This window comes from Serinus canaria, chromosome 5, assembly GCF_022539315.1.
Source record: "Serinus canaria isolate serCan28SL12 chromosome 5, serCan2020, whole genome shotgun sequence".
Taxonomy (NCBI): domain Eukaryota; kingdom Metazoa; phylum Chordata; class Aves; order Passeriformes; family Fringillidae; genus Serinus; species Serinus canaria.
In genome coordinates, this window is record NC_066319.1 from 57046912 (window position 1) to 57063005 (window position 16094).

Consider the following 16094-nt stretch of genomic DNA (forward strand, 5'->3'; position numbering starts at 1 on the left):
GTCCTGGCTTAAGATGTTCTTCCAACAAAGTACCTTGTTTAAAAACCACTGAATAAAATGTCATGGGAGCTGGCCTGTGAAGTGAGCAGGGGATATCTGCCCATCCCCACCAGGCTGTTCATCACCCAGAGGCTACACTGCTTTCTAGAGCCAGGAATAGAAACCAGAGTTCCTCATTCCCAGGAGCCCTTTGCCATGTAGAGCAGAGCAACCCAGCTGGTTCCCCCCAGCCTTTTTCTCTGCCTGACCCCAGGCACCACTCAGCTTTCAGTAATTAGGGCAGAATTAGGGCAAGATCCCAGGGGATGGAGGCTGCTGGAGCAGGGCTTGCACAGAGGGCAGAGCTCTTCTATATATTGAGCTGAGCCTCCTTTACCACCTGGAAATGTTGTCCAAAGGGATTTAGGGGATTTGACACACTTGTACAGGTCTGGCATCCCAGCAGGTTACAGCAACAGCTCTGCCCCTGGGTATCCAGAAATACCAGCTGTGTCTGCAGTGCATGTTCAGATAAACACCTGCTGTCAGTGCTCTGGGCATCCAGAGCCTCCCCTGGCATGGGCTGGAACACCGAATAAGCAGGAAAACCAAAAATATAACCAAAAATATATAATTTCTCTCACAGAAGACATTGCTCATGGTGTGCAGTGTTCGCAGCCTGAGGAACAATAGAGTGTGGCTGGTGCCGACTGCACACATCAGATGAACAACATTTTTCATTCAAGCAATAGGAGAGCTCCCAAGCAGACCAAAATGTACTGTCCTGCTATGGAAACAGCCCAGGACTCTTCTCATGTGCAAAATACCACTGCACTGCCTGTGTTTAATCAGTTAGGGGCTGCTTCGTGCATTGTCTTTCACATAGATGTACCCCAGCACAATTTTCAAGAGCTGGGTCAGGATTTACTTCCCATTAAGTTAGACCAACTTTTTTTTGTTTTTTCTTTTCTTTTTTTTTTTTTTTTGTTTTTTTTTTTTTTTTGTTTTTTGTTTGTTGTTTGGTTTGTTTTTTTTTTTTTTTGAGAGAGAGAGTTTCAGAAGGAGGAGACAGCTCTGGGACTGTCTGTAAATCTGAGGTGGGACATGCAACCACATTAAACCTGCAAATAGTTTCCATAGGATACCTGGGTGGAATTTTCCTTTCTTTTATCATCAAAACATGCCTGACTGCCCTGCCCAGAGCTGCTCTCTTCTTTGCTTGATGCACTGTGCACATGTATATTGGAATTAGTCCTGTGCCTTCACTTCATCCTCCTACAATGTGGCATCAGGATTCTGCTCTCAGCATGAAGTGCAGTAGTGACTTGTCCCTCCTGCAGGGTCAAAGGAACAGAGGCAAATTCTGTAAACCATAAACATCTCTGACATCTGTAAAAGTTCAAGGTGAAAATCAAAAATAGCCATTTGATGCCTGAGACTTTTGATGCATCTTTAGCTTGTGGTTCTGCTGACAGGAGCTGTGTGACTCACACAAGCCATCAGCACCCTGCTGTTTCCCAGAGCACTTTTAGGGCTCCTCCTTGGGACACTTCTGCCACATCTGCTGTCAGCCAGGGCCCACAGAGCAGCCAGATGCACAGGTGAAGCCCACAGGGACACAAAACAGTTTATTTGGGGCTCTTGGGCTGGGACAAACATTGTGAGTGGGAAAAATCTGCTGAAGATCAGGCCCTGTGCTGTGTTACAGATGGACCATGACACACTGAAATTTGCAGTCTTAATGGCTGCTGATGTTATGATAAAGTAATATATCAAAGTAAAAAGTGTTCCTTCTTAAAAACCATGAATAGATCTGAATCCATCTATTATTGAAAAGGCAAGAGGCAATATGCTGTGCTGGGTCTCTTACAGGGGCTCCAGAATGCATTAGTGCATTGCTCCTTGGCTCCTTGGCAGCCTTGGGAGGTCGCACAACTTGAAATTGTAGTTACCATCCTGGGGAGTTCAAGAATCCATAAGGGCTAAAAATACACAGGGAATTGTGGTGCATGAGTGTGGGCACCTGGGATTCAGCAGAGTTGAGATGGAAGTGCAGGAGGAGGAGCACGGGGCCTTCTCCATTCACTGGAACAGTTTAATGTAAAAAGAGGGGGAAAAAAAGAAAGCAAAGTTAAAGATCAGTTGCATTTCATGGATGGAGGGTTGCTGGTGGAAGGAAATGGTCCTCCTTGGATTTAAATCAGAATTTAAAATTACCTCACTTAATGTTACATCTTGCAGAACTCATGCTTAAATATTTTACCTTATAGTGGCATGGCAAGGTCAAACTCACTCTGTCAGTAATTACCTTGGAAGTCAGAGTGTGTTTCTGTGCATATCCACACTTGGAAGAGATGGGGAACAGAAGAAGCTTTTTCATTTCTTCCTGGCTTTTGGTATATTTGAAATAAATGAATTCCCTTACATTGTGCTGTTCTTCAACACTTTTAATGGATTCTAATGCACATGTTCTGCCTCTTCCCATAGTGGGTGGGAAATATCAAAGCCAAGTGAGTAAACAGATGGGGAATTTAAGTGGAGTGCCCAAAGGCACACCTCTCTTCCCAGACATGAGAGTTTGCAGCCCTGTGCTGTGTGCAGGCTGCCTGACCCCCTCTCTCTCTTCTGTACCATCCACAAGTGTGAAAACACACAGAGATCTTTTTTATCAAGTCCTCTTTTGCTCTGTGGCTCAAAGCTGGATATTATTTCACAGCACTTCTTTTAATCTTCTTTGACAGCTTTTTTGTTTAAAAATAAAGAGGTTATAACAGTGGGATAAAACAGCACAAGTGTTTGCTGGAGTTCTGATCAAGTGTGAGGTGGCTCATCCAGCAATGCTCCTCTTCATTTCTACAGTGCTGTTCCTTGATAATGTGGATATTTGTTATTCATAATTTGCTGCTGGTTACTCTCATCATCAGCTGAAGGAGACAACATGATGTGAGTTAATTGTTTAGTTCTGCAGTGTCTAATGAGCAGTGCATATATTCTAATATAACAATTTTCCATAGCTCCGTGGGAGGGAGTATTAAGTGTTCAGTGACAACATGCAAATAATGAATGTATTTGTAGAAAGCAGAACTGAGGGACAATAAAAGGGCCCAGGTTTATGGATCATTTATTCAAAACTAACAATGTGATAGTAAAGGAGATCCAGATTAAAAACCTAGACAAGACATTTGGGAACTCAGATGCAATTCCTACCTTTTTAAAAGTTCAAGCCTTGTACAGATCTTATTGAAAGCAGTGGGAGGACATCTGTGAAAGATGTGGCTGCTCAGTGTTTGGTTAAAAGCAATCCAGCCTTTTTTGTCTGGCACTGGTGATACAGTTCCCTCCTAAGAAAATTTCTTGCCAACCTGTTTTCAGCAAGGCAGTGCTTGATCCTTACTTCCAGCCCTCAGGAAACCATGGATCTCAGGTGAGCACACTCAGAAAATGTCTGTCTTATTATCACATCCATCTTATAATATCAATCAAGGTCAAGACACTATTGAGATTGGTTCTCTGTGGATATGTAATAAGAGAGATCCTTCCTCAGAGATGCACAGAACAAAAATAGTAAATGGTCCCAGTTCCACTGACATGACTTCTTTGTGTTCCCCATTTCTCCTTCACTTTCTGCCTCTGGCTTTTCAGGCTGTAGCCATTTGGGGCAACACTGTCTTCTTTTCTCAGCTTTCATCATGTAGGAGTATAAACCACTACTGGGGCTCCTATTTCAATTTATTGAAATTGAAATTATTGATAATAACAGTATGTGCACAACAGTAATGGACTGTGCTCTTTTGTAAAAGAGCACAGGTTTTACAGCCCTAAGGTACCAGTGCCTCAGATGTGAGCCAGATAGGCAGGTGACATTTTTAAAAGCATTTCTCTTTGGAAAGTATGGCTTGGAAGTCAGGCTTGAACCTGTTTTGAACCTATTTTGGGCACCCTGCACTTATGTATTCTAAGAACAGTGCTATGTGGAGACACTGTAGGAGACAATAAACCCACCTGCAATGCAGAGTGACTGAGCATGAGTGGGGAGCAGTTGTATCTCCTCATAGAGAGCAGCACCAGCAGCTGTTACTGCTCCACCTCTGCTTTTACGAGCACAACAGAGCCTTTGAAGAGCTCTTGAAATTCCCATGTTGCTTCTTAAGAGACAGGCAAGGCTTTCCAGGCTGGCTTTTTAAAGGGGTATTTCATTGTAATTGTCTGTTAAATCTAGATTATTAGAGGTTTCATTGACCCCTCCACACAGTGATCAAAGGACATTTGCCACACTTGATGGCAACGACAGCCACTGACTTCAAGCAGAAGGATAAATGAATTAGTTGGCTGATAGATTTCTTTCTTTCTTTCTTTTAAACACCCAAGCCAGAAATCAATCCTTATAGTGACAAGGTTTAGTGTGCTAAATTCCCTTGGCATTACAAACTCTCTCTTTCTTTCCCTACCCTTGCAAAAAAAAAAAAAAAAAAAAGGAAAGCAGGCAGATAGAGCTGATGCCGTGTCGCATCCCACGCGCTCGTGTTGCTCCTGCAGTCTGTTGGTTTTTGGGATTCACACACACATTTGCATTTGCAAGCGCCACTACTGCTCTGCAGTAAACACTGCTCACAGCTCTCTCCTCAGGGAATCCAGATGTCTCCCTCTCAGGACTCTGCATTTCTCCCCAGGTTTCTCAGCCCATCACTGCATGCACTGGATGTTCTTTGTTTCTGCATAGAAACCTCGATCCTCATCACAGAAACTGTGTTTCGTGGTGAGGACGTTGATTGGGAGGGAAAGGCATTTACTTGCCAAAAGCCAAGTTTCAATTTCATTCTCCTGATTCCATCAGGTGCCCATGGATGGGTCTGTGCTGGGAGCACTTTTCCCATACAGCCAACTCTGCCTCCATGAGCTGTGTGCTCTTTGGCTGCAGGTGGTATGTGCAGGTATTTGCTGGCTTTTGGGGGACGAGTAAGAGAAGACCTGAATGAGGGATGTGGGACTCCAGGTAGCTCTTCAAAATGCAATTTATTGCATCCAAGAGTTACAGCAGTCCGGGGTTGTGGGTGACAGAGCTGTGCCTACAGCTGTCAGCTCCAGCTGCAGGCAGGCCTGGAGACCCTTTGGTTTGGTTACAATGCATTATGTACTTTTCTTTGCTGAGCATCTTCATACAGAAGAGCCAATCTATACCTTAACTCTTATCAATAGCCTATCATAACTACTATAATTACCATATTCATGTTACCGTTCTCCAATCACTAAAAGTCAGTACATTACAGTTTAAGCTAGAAGTTGTTTTTCAGTTTTCTTGCAGTGGAAAATTCTGAGACCTTTTTTCTACTTGCAACATTTGCTGACTTGTTTGCCTGTGCTCTCTTTCTGCTTGGTAAAAACATCTTCTTGTTTGGGGTGGGTTTATCCTTTGCTCTAAGCCATAAAAACCCCTTCTAGCTAACATACCTTTTGCCTCCTTGGTCATCCAGTAAAACTGGCTCAGCAATTCTTTTCTTCTATAGCAAAACTTGCTTTCATTTCTATCCCTTCTTCAGATTCTACATTCAAAAATCTTTCTGCTAAGCACACACATCTGTGAGACTTTCTTGTCAAATTTCATGCTTCCCAACAGAGTAGGATTTTATTTTTTCAGTAGTTGAAATTGGGGCGGGCGGGAAAGGGGAGAGAAGACATTCAGCTCATTTTTTTTAGCAAAGGAAGGAGCAACCTGAATGAACAAAGGGGTCAAACCCCTCTTGTTGGTGAAGAAAAGAGGAGTAAATCCTGATCACCCTGAAGCCTGGTGGAGTTCCCAGAGAGTGCAAGGATCAGGATATCATCCTGTGAAGTGATGCTGCAAGTTCAGTGAGATCTGGAGAAGGGTTTCTCTCTCCTCCTTCAGCCCAGTCTTTGTGGTGTTGGAACAGCTCAGACTTGGCCTTCAGAGCTGTTTGTCAGTGTCAGAGCAGCTGCAGCTGTGATGGCCTGGGGACACATCAGGCACTACTGCTAAGGAGAGATAACAACTTCTAATGGACCAGCTAATATTGGGAGGGAAAACAGACAGCTCCCAGGCACAAGTGCTTCCTCATGTCTCCTCCTCTTTGCCAGGGGCTGTCTCCAGCATTGTGGGCATTCAGAATGAGGATTTGCATCTCCAGGGCACAAAGTTCCTGCTGACCAGGTTAAAGGACCAGCTCCTTGAGCTCAGCACAGGCAGAGGGTGATTGTTATAAGTGAGCAATTCTATAATTCTGTTTGCATCCCTGGGTAGGAACCTTTTCTTTCTTTTTTCCACATGATTTCCCAAATCAGGACACTAATCAGGTTCAGATGGCTACTGGGAGCATTCACAAGCTGCCTCTTTTCCCTTGTTTTGCTACAGTAAAGGAAAGGAGAGGGGTTTTAACAACCTTTAGGCTTTTTTATTAATCTTTCTAGGTGAGATGTGCAGGATCTATATTTTCCCTAACCCCACTGGTGTGTCATCCTGGGGACTGAAGTTTTAATAGAAGAATGGAAGGTCTGTCAAAAAGTAAAAACAACAGCATAATGAAAAGAAGGCAGCTGAGTGGTGGCACTGTGTGTAGTCTGATGTACACTTGAAGAAGATGATAAATACCTGTTTGGGAATGTTCCAGCAATAATGTCTGCTGGATGAGAGACACAAGTGAGGAGCAGATCAAGCCAAGAGATGATTGCACTCAAGGACATGGTTTTCATACAGGACACATCTGCAGAGGAGTGAGAAAAAAATATGTCCCCATTACAAGATTTTTGGCTGCATGCAACCCCAGGCAACCTCCAGGGAAAGCTCTGTGGAGCCACGAGGGTGATCCAGTGGTGGAATGGAAAAAAGCTTTTTAACAGCCTAGCCTGTGGATGGAAACCCTCCACGGCACACCCTGCTCTGCCCTGTGTGCTCCCTGATTCCAGCAGTGCCAGTGGGACATCTCTGACCCCTCCTGTGCTGCTGCTCTTGGCCCCCACACAGCTCAGCACTAGCCATGGGCTTGGCCATGCCACCAGCATGTCCCCTGCCTCACTTGGACCCTCTGTCTCCTCTCCCCCTCTCTCCATAACTTCTTGTAGGAGGGAAATCACCTACAGGAGCTTGGCATTTTGCTGTCTTTTTTCCAGAGGTGGGTGGAGATGGGAAAATGGGAGTAATTTGATTTTTGATGCTCTTTCACCTTTTTGTCTACTTTATAACCTCAATCTGCAGGAGAGGAGCTCCTGTAGGAGGAATATGATGTACCAGGACTGTACCAAGGGAAATAGTTTCATCTGTAAAGCAGGGAGATTGTATTTGGAAAATCCTCAATGTCACTACCAGAGGCCAGTGTTTTCCTCCCTGCACAAGCAGTGACTCAGCTGGTCTCATGCATGTGGAAGATCAGGGGCTCAAAAGGGATTTGACTGAACATGACCTGCTGTTTCAGCTGGTACACATGGCTCCCATAAGCTCACAACTTATCAAAACATGTGCCTGCAACTGAGCAGGGAATCCACATCTCATCTGTCACTGCATTGCTGGTTTGCAGATGGGGGATGCTGCTGAGGCAGCGTGGGTTTGGGTGAAGATTTATTACAGGACAAATGCTGAAACCATCAAAAAAAAAGGGGGAGATGAGGTTTTCAGTTCATTGTTTGTGAATGGAGCTGCTGACAGCCAAATACCTCAGCAGATAAAAATCCATTTCATTGCTGGTTGAGCCAAAGCAGAGGGGGTTCACCTGCCCTGAGTAGCTCTGCCCTTCATACCCCCATTACTACACAGTGCACCTTAGAGATATTTTCAGTTTAGACTAAAATCTTTGTGTCTTAAAACATGGAAGTTTCAGCCAGTGAATTTGAAATTTGAGATTTGCATTAGGATTCCCACTTGTGCTACATTTGGAGGGTGGATTCCATGCCCAGCAGCAAGGACTGGGCTCTGGGCTGGTCCAAGCCCCCCCAAAGCCATTCTGCCTTCTGCAGAAGAAGCAGCTTCTTTAATGATGAAATGCCTGACTACAAATCTCACTCTTTTCCCCTAACAATTACAGCTGAAATATAGAAAATAAAAAATAATCTTAGACCCTTTACCCCCTCCCCTCCCCTTTTTAAAGTGGTATTGAGGATTACCACATGTGGTTATATAATACCTTCCCTCAGCCTGAGCTTTTCAGCAATTAATTAGTCAGGGATTTGAGGGAAAATATGTCTAAAATGGTTTAATATTTACTTACTGGTTCACAAATGTGCCCTATTTTGTTGTAGTTGCTGTTCTAAAAGCCTAAAAAAGAAATCTTTTTAAAGATTGGAAAAATCTATGACAACATTTTTTGCTTTCATTTTATGTGTCTTTATTGGGTAGGGAGGGGTACCATGGGTAGAGAGGATATGGAAAGCTAACTCAGAATAGGGAGGACATCACTGCTACTGCCAACAGGTTATGCAGAGCCTCTTCCACCCTGCCAAAGGCAATTCAGGTACTTCTCTTTCTCAAAATGCTGTTTCCTCACTGTGTCTCTCAGACAAAACACTCCTGTAACCCCCAGCGTGGCTCTGAAATTGCTCAGGGCTGAGGAGTGTGAGATCTGCTTCATTCAGTGCCCAAGATCAAAGCCATCCAGGTTGTTAACACCGTCCTCTGAGCCATGCAACACCCTGCTGAGTCAGCCAGAGCCTTCCAAAGCTGCTGGCTCCTAACAAGCTCTGTAAAACCTTTGACTGCTTGGAGGTCTGTGGGTGAACTGTGCAATGTAGGGCTCGTTTATTTACTGCTGTCTCCCACCAAAACCCTTAGGATAAGGAGAGGAAAAGTCACTGAGCTTCCTTGGCTCAGAGGGGAACTGTCCTGTGAGCTGAAAATAGAGGCTGTGCCCTGTTCCAGGTATCTACAGACACAGCTTTCAAAGCATAGCTGTGGTTTTTTTTCAGCCCTGTATATGCTTTGTTGAGATGCTCCGTATCCTTTGGAAGACACCACTGCATTTTTCCTCCAATCCCTCTCCTTTCTCTGTGCTAAAAAGGGCTGTGGAATATCTTTGTCCCTAATAAAAACCCCACTGAAGGAGTGTTTCCAACTTTATGGGCTTCCCTTCTCGTTTCTGCCTTCAGACTCCAGCTCACTGCAGTGATAAGACGAGTGGGTGCTAATTATGGAGAGCCACACTCCACAACAGAGCCCTGCTGCTGGTGAATACAGAAAAATTGCTCATTAGAGCAGCATGGTATTTAGTCAGATTGGCTTCCCTAGATATTAACACTCTGGCATTAATGCAGACTGGCAGAGTGATGCTTGAATAAAACCATCTCAGGGTAAGATGTGCAGAAGGGCTTGTGAAATGTTTGTCCCACCTGTGGGGTTTGCAGGGTATTTCTGCTGGGGACTCCCACGTGCTGCTTTAGGAAAACAAACACCTTGGATTTCAGTAACTTGCACACACAATTTCTTGGTTTTTTCTTACCTCACAGGACGTGGTGCATCGTGCATATGGTTCATCTTGCTGGAATTGAACGTGCTGTGCTTGATTCTCTTTCTGCCCATCCAGTTTTTCACTGTGCTGTCTGGTGTGACAGTGCTGTGTCCGTGGTGCAGGTGGCAGGGCTCTCTGTGCACAGCACAGTGTGTGTGACAGTGAGGCCACCCTGGCAAATGCCTTGTTTGCACCTCTTGTACAGAATAACTCCATGAAGGAGGCTCAGCCAAAGCTGGTTTGAACACAAAAAGCTTCAGGTGCCTTGTTTTAGTGCAGGGAGGCTTTAGCTTGGAGGTTTTACAAACAACAAGGACCAAAGCTGGGGGGTGTGTGCTGCAAGCAGAGGTGCCTTTTCTTGGCCACAGCTCCTTGTTCCCCCCTCTGCAACATCAGGACACCCCAGTTTGGCTTTGCAGAGCTGCCCACACCACTGGAGTTGTATGGGGAGAGCCAGGGCTCTGCTGGCTGCAGGACTGGTGCTGGTCTGTGCAGCTGAGTGAGCTGGAGCTGCTGCTGGAGCCACAGGGAATTCCTCGATCCCATGTCCTGCCCTCTTCCACCTCCAGGCTTGCATCAGCAGTGGCTGCTCCAGTGGGCTGATGTGAGTGCTGTGAGCACACCCAGAGAGGGCAGAGCTGCTCAGAGGCCAGCAGAGCTCATCCAGCCACACACGCACCCCAGCATCTCATCTCCTGCAGCTTTCTGGTCTCCACTTTGTGAAAAACGTCAATCACTTGTTTTTAAAGATTATAAAAATAGCAATATAATTAGAGTAATAATAACTTTGGACAATTAGGGTTAGGACAATATGAGACAATAGAAACAAAGAGTTATGGATGGTCTGGGTACCTTTTTCTGGGCAAAATAAGCCCAAAAAAGGACCCAGGTTAACAGAGGATTAACCCTTAAAAACAACAGCCTGTTGTATATTCATACATCTCATACATGATGCATAAATTCCATCCAAACACAGGATTCTGTCTGGGCAGTGTCAGCTTCTTCCTCTGAATCCAAACGATTTCTTCATGGCTGAGCAAGGCAGGAAGAAGTTTATTTCTTCTGATAATGGGGCAATAAATTCTCTTTCTCTGGAAGATTTAAGTGTCCTCTGGCTGTTATTTCACTGTGAGTCCTTCTTTAAAAAAGTATCTTACATAGCACAGTTTCTATTTTAACATTTTAAAGTGGTAATAACCTAAAACTATATTTAATACACTACTTAAGAAAATTAATACAGCATCACTTTCTAACACAACACATCAAGTATTCATTTTAATATTTGCAAAAAGCCAATCATAAAATACTCATTTTTCACAACTTTGACTGTAACAGCAGCATTTGCCAATTAGCTGTGCTTTATCTAATTAGCACCCAAATGGGAGTGCCTCCCTTCTGTGCTTGTGAAGAGCCCAGAGCTGAGGATTTAGGTGGGGGAGGGATTTTCCCTGGGGTTTGCATGGTGTGTCCTCACCCCTGTGCCCTGGGAAAGAGTGTGAGTGTGTCCTGGCACTGGTGTCACCCTGCTGATCACTGCAGGAGCTGGATGTACCTGCACTAAATTGTCCCTTCACTGCCGACCTGTTTCTTGCCTGTGAGTTTAGTGTGTGGGTTTTTTCCTTCTTTTTTTTTTTTATAATGGTCATAGTACTTTGCCTGTAGTTTGCCTTGGGAAATAGAGTGTGTCCTACATCTGTATCTATTTTAAGACTCTGCTCTATTGCCTGCTACCAGCTGGGGATATGGCTGGAAGGAGTAGTGGTTTCATGTTATAAGAGGAAATACTGGATATTTCTAGGAGCCCATAACTATGAAATATGTTACTAGCCCAGGATATTCTGCTCTTAGGGATAGTACTCATTTCACCTGGTTTTAGTGTCTTAAAAACTGGCTTTCTGGATTATCTGGATGGAATAAGACCTATTTAAGGTGGAGAATAAGATACACACAGAAAGCAAATTATTTTGTTTCTAATATTTGTATTTAATTTAGAAGAATATTCTTTTTCTTTGTGTTTTTCCTGCTCTGATGTATTTGGGTTTAGGGAGGCTAGTAGAGATTTTATTATGGGAACCTTTTAATTTTTGTGGTCTGTCCAGATTAAAGTATCTGTGGGCCACAGCAGTTTATTCCAAATTTAAAACAGACAGACAGAACCTCTATTTGTCAGATTAACATGAGAACATTTCCACACAGCTGAAATTCAAAGATTTGGAAGCAGGTGCCTTTCTTAATGTTTCACATCTGATGTTTATGCCTGTGAAGATCTCCTGGTCCTCAACTCTCCAGCTCAAACATTGGATCATTTTCATCCTGACTGCTTTGTTGTGTCCAAGTGTGTTTTATTCAGTAAGTTCAATGGTGTTAGCTAAATCCCACTCTAGGCAGCAATGTGGCTCAGAACCAACTCCATATGGGAGTCCAGGGGTCTGACTCCATCCTCTGCGTGCCTTGGCCCCATCCTGGAAGGTTTTGTGCCCTCAGAAACCCCTGGGTGCTCTCCTGCCACAGCTCTTGGGGGATGCTGCACAAATAAATACCACTGTGCTGCATGCCATGATGCTTGTATTCACAGATTTTAAAAAAACAAAGCAGAAACCAAACCCCAAACCGACCAACCAAAACAGAAAAACCTTCCCATAATCCCAAAAACCTCTGTGTCCAGAGATGGCCATGAGGAGTCCCAGGGCAAGTGTTTTGTGGTCTCTCTAGGTTACTTTTTTCTGTGTTTTGATCTGGATGAAAAGGGGGACAGGGGTACATAAATGTGACCTTTAACTCAAAGGTGAGGAGTCACTTGGTGAGCCTGGCATGAACTCTTCCATGTTTTAGGGTGGCATTCTCTGAAGTGCTTCTGTTTTGGTTAAACAGCTCTTTGCTTCACAGAGCTGGGTAGTTGATGGAACTATGTACTGTTCATGAATTACCAAGTAATTATCTGTTTCTGAAGGGTCTCTCACTCATTCAGTGGTTCTCCAGTTTTTCTTTTCCAGGGACGTCCAAAACCACTTGTAAACCTGCAGGTCACCTCTGAGACTGAAGAGGAGCAGAACTTTCTCAGTCAGAGTTTTCCAACTGCTTCCATCTAATATTTAAGACACAGCATAAAAGTTACAGTTTATGCAGTAGCACCAGGGAGTGAATTTTGTATTGATTTTAAAATTAGTCATTTTTAGCTTACTGTTTTATGCATCAAAAAATGGCCTCAGCTTCATTAAGAATGCTGTGTATTATTAATATACAGCATTAATTTAATCTTGGCACTGGGCTAGTAAAAGCACTTAAATCATTGCCCTGTCCTTAAAGTTGGACAAGGAAGGTAGTAATAAATGTGATGGGGAGCAAAGCCATTTCAGAAAAGAGCTGTTGGTCCCAGCCCTGCTTTCCTCACACACCTCTTTTTTGGGGGGTCACTTGCATCTCCAGCTGGGGCTGCACAACAGGACAGCCTGGAAGTGCTGAACTCACCATCTGCAGATCTGATTTTGGGCACCCAGGCCATTAGTTCAGAGGTTGGGAAGCCCAAATAGTTGATAAAGCAGCTGATTTGGGGTGAGCAAAGGGGCTGGGGAGGGAATCTGCCCTTCCCCAGGACATTAGTGCCTTATCCTTGTTTTCAGGAGGGCTGGGCGCAAGCTGCACCCTGGCAGGGTAAGTGCAGGAGCCTCTGTGCAGCCAGCTGGAGATGGAAAGTACCAGTACTACAGGCACTCCAAGGCAAAGGAGGCAATTTCAGTCCCTATTCTTGTGCTGGTTTATTTATAAGCTGTTAAAGATGTATAAAGTGATTTTTGGAGCAGCCAGTGGAGCCTGTGCCTCTCTGCGTCCAAGTGCATGGTCTGATGGACTGGTTACAGACTCCTGCTTGCTTTCCCATGTCCTCTTTTTGGTGTTAGATTCTCCCACATTGGACACTGCTGTTTCTCAACTGGCATAAAAATCTAATTTTTGCAGGGTATGGGCCCTTCCTGGTAAACCAGCAGCCCTTCTGTGCAGGGTGTTTCATGTGACACCTCTCACCAGAGTTACTGGTGATTGTATTCCTACTGACTGGACAAGGCTCCATCTTCTCTGCCAGATTTGTGGCCAACTCAATAATTTAAAAATACTTTTGATTCAGCTCTTATTTGGCAAAGAGCAGTGATTTCAGCATTAGATATACATTGATAGAATGGTTTGGGTTAGAAGGGACATTAAAAACCATCTTGTTCCACCCCCTGCCATTGGCAGGGGCACCTTCCACAAGACCAGGTTTTTTTCCCTGTCCAGTCTGGCCTGGAACACTGCCAGGGGTGGGGCATCCACAGGTTCTGTGGGTGTCCTGTTCCCCAACACTCTCACAGTCAGAATTTTTTCCTAATATTTATTCCTCTGCTCTAAAATTATTTTGCTGCTCACAACCTGCTTGCTGGTACGGCATCCTGAAAATGAAGTTCTTTATCATTGTTCTGCTAATGCAATTCAAGGAAAAATGTGGAAAGAGACCTTGCTACATCTGTTGAGTGCACTTATTCTTCTCTGGCAGTAATCTATTTTACACAAATGTGTGATTTTGTAGCGAGGCCACCTTAAAAATGAAACAAACAAACAAAAGCACCTCAAAGCACTTTGTGGGCATCATTATTCACCCAAGTTGTTTACTGAGGTCTGTTGTTACACAGGTATTGAGGTGTGACATCTGAGTTGGCCTGATGGTGCTTTCAACTATCCCATCCTTCTTGGTGTTGGTTCAAGAAATGCATCGTGACAGATGGCATTGTTTTAAGGCTTGAGTATGCTGTGCAAAGCACTGAAAAGCCCTGAACCTTAGTAAAAGCATTTTGTAAATTGGCATTCTAGAGGCTCTTTAGCCTCCTTAGCATCACTTACAGCTGGACACATGACACATAGAACCACTGTGGATGTGCCTTTAGGAAGAGAAAAAGATCATTTTAAGCTCTTGGATATTTGAGGATGTATGAGGCAGAAGGTGTTGTCATTGTGTGGTTTTATTGTTGTAAAAGCAATTGTAGTAAAAGTTATGGTAATCCCTGGTGTTCTGCTTCAAAGCCCTTTGAAGTCTGCAATAATGGCTCCACTGAATCTTGGCAGCCTTTGAGTCCCTTTTCCTATTGTGGAATGGCACTGATCAAACCTGGAGCTGCAAAGCTCTTCAGAAACACCTCTCTGTGCTTTCCCTGCCCTCCAGGTGCTCACAAACGCCAGCACAACCAGCATTTAGAAAGTTTTCTTAGATCTGCTGATGAAAAGGACTCTAAGAGCTTGATATTATTCTGCCATCACATGTCAGGTTAGTGGGTTACAAAGTCTGTGCTACAGTGAGGAGCTTGCTGCCTTGGATGTCTGCATGAACCCCTTTATCTCCACTTTCATGCTCTGATGATGGAGCTTTCCTTTTGGGACCAAAATCTGTTATGATCAGTCTTTGACCAAGCTCAATAAATGCCTCTCCTTTGCTGCTGCTTTGTCTGAATGCAAAAGTAATGCCCTAAAAGAGGTTTTTAAATTTGAAAACATGCTTTTTTGGGAAGACTTTGGGTCTGTTCTAACCATAGTGCTGCAGTAGGGCTGTGTGAGCTTCCAGAGCAGTAAGGATCACCTGCCAAGCACACACAAGTGAGGGGACACATGGCACACACCCATTTTGTGGGGTGAGCAGAGACCTGAGGTGGCCAGTCACTTCCTTGACCCCCCCACTGTGGCTTTGGGCACATTATTTAAATGTTCAACCTCACAATTTCTCACCTGTGGGATGGGAAGGGTTGCTCTCTCCTGGACTGACTGTGCAGGGTGGCTCTCTCCAGCAGGGATGCTCTGCCCAGTGACTGCAGCACTGGCAGGAAGCAGCTGGAGCCTGGCCCTGCTCTGCCATGCCTGCAGTGCTCCATGGCTTGGGAAAATGGGATACAAACCTGCAGCACTGCCCTGCAGAGCTGTGAAATTCCACTCTGTTTTTGTGAGCAGCCTGATGGAGAGCTTTGTTGCCTGTAGCTTCCTCAGCAGCAGATTTTTTGGTTTATTTTTTTAAACTGTCTGTCTTGCTAGCATTGCCAGCCACTTGGTGACACCTAAAAATGCATTTTCCAATGTAATTGTTCTGGCAAACCCCATTATTGGCTGATTGGGGAGCTCCTACTCTGCACTTAGAGATTCACTGCAGGTCCTCCTGAGAGTGAATTTAAAAAGCAGTGAGCCTCTGCTCTCAAGGAGAAGTTCCTCTCCTTGTTTAATAATGTCTATAGGAAAATTCCCAGCACTTGGCACAGTCCTCCTGTCTGCCTGTGTGCTGTTCAGATCATCCCAAAGGGTCTTGTAGCTAGAATATGTCTTTTTACCCGTTCTGGGCTAAGTTCTGTAGAAACTTATTAATTCCTCCCCTGGTTTGTTCCTATAGGGGATGGAGGTGACCTGACTGAAAGCTTTATGTAAGTAGAAACAATTCAATTCAATTATTGAGTTTTCAATAGAGCTAGGTCTCAAATACATGAATAGCTGCAAAACTGGGATTCCTCAAAAACTCTACAGGCAAAAATATGCTTTGTAGCAGACCTGGACTCGTTTTGCTGTGATCATACAGCTGGATGTGGAGAGCAGTTGAAGTACATGGAGAATTGTCTGTTACCAGCTAAATATTGTTCTGAGCCCCTGCACACACACCCAAGCCTGTGG

At 44.4% G+C, this 16094-nt stretch overlaps 1 protein-coding gene across 1 annotated transcript in view; it reads left to right on the forward strand.

The window, feature by feature from the left end:
- The window catches only part of RTN1 (reticulon 1), a 120604-nt gene that overhangs the window by 30019 nt on the left and 74491 nt on the right, over positions 1-16094 (forward strand). The window lies entirely within an intron of this gene.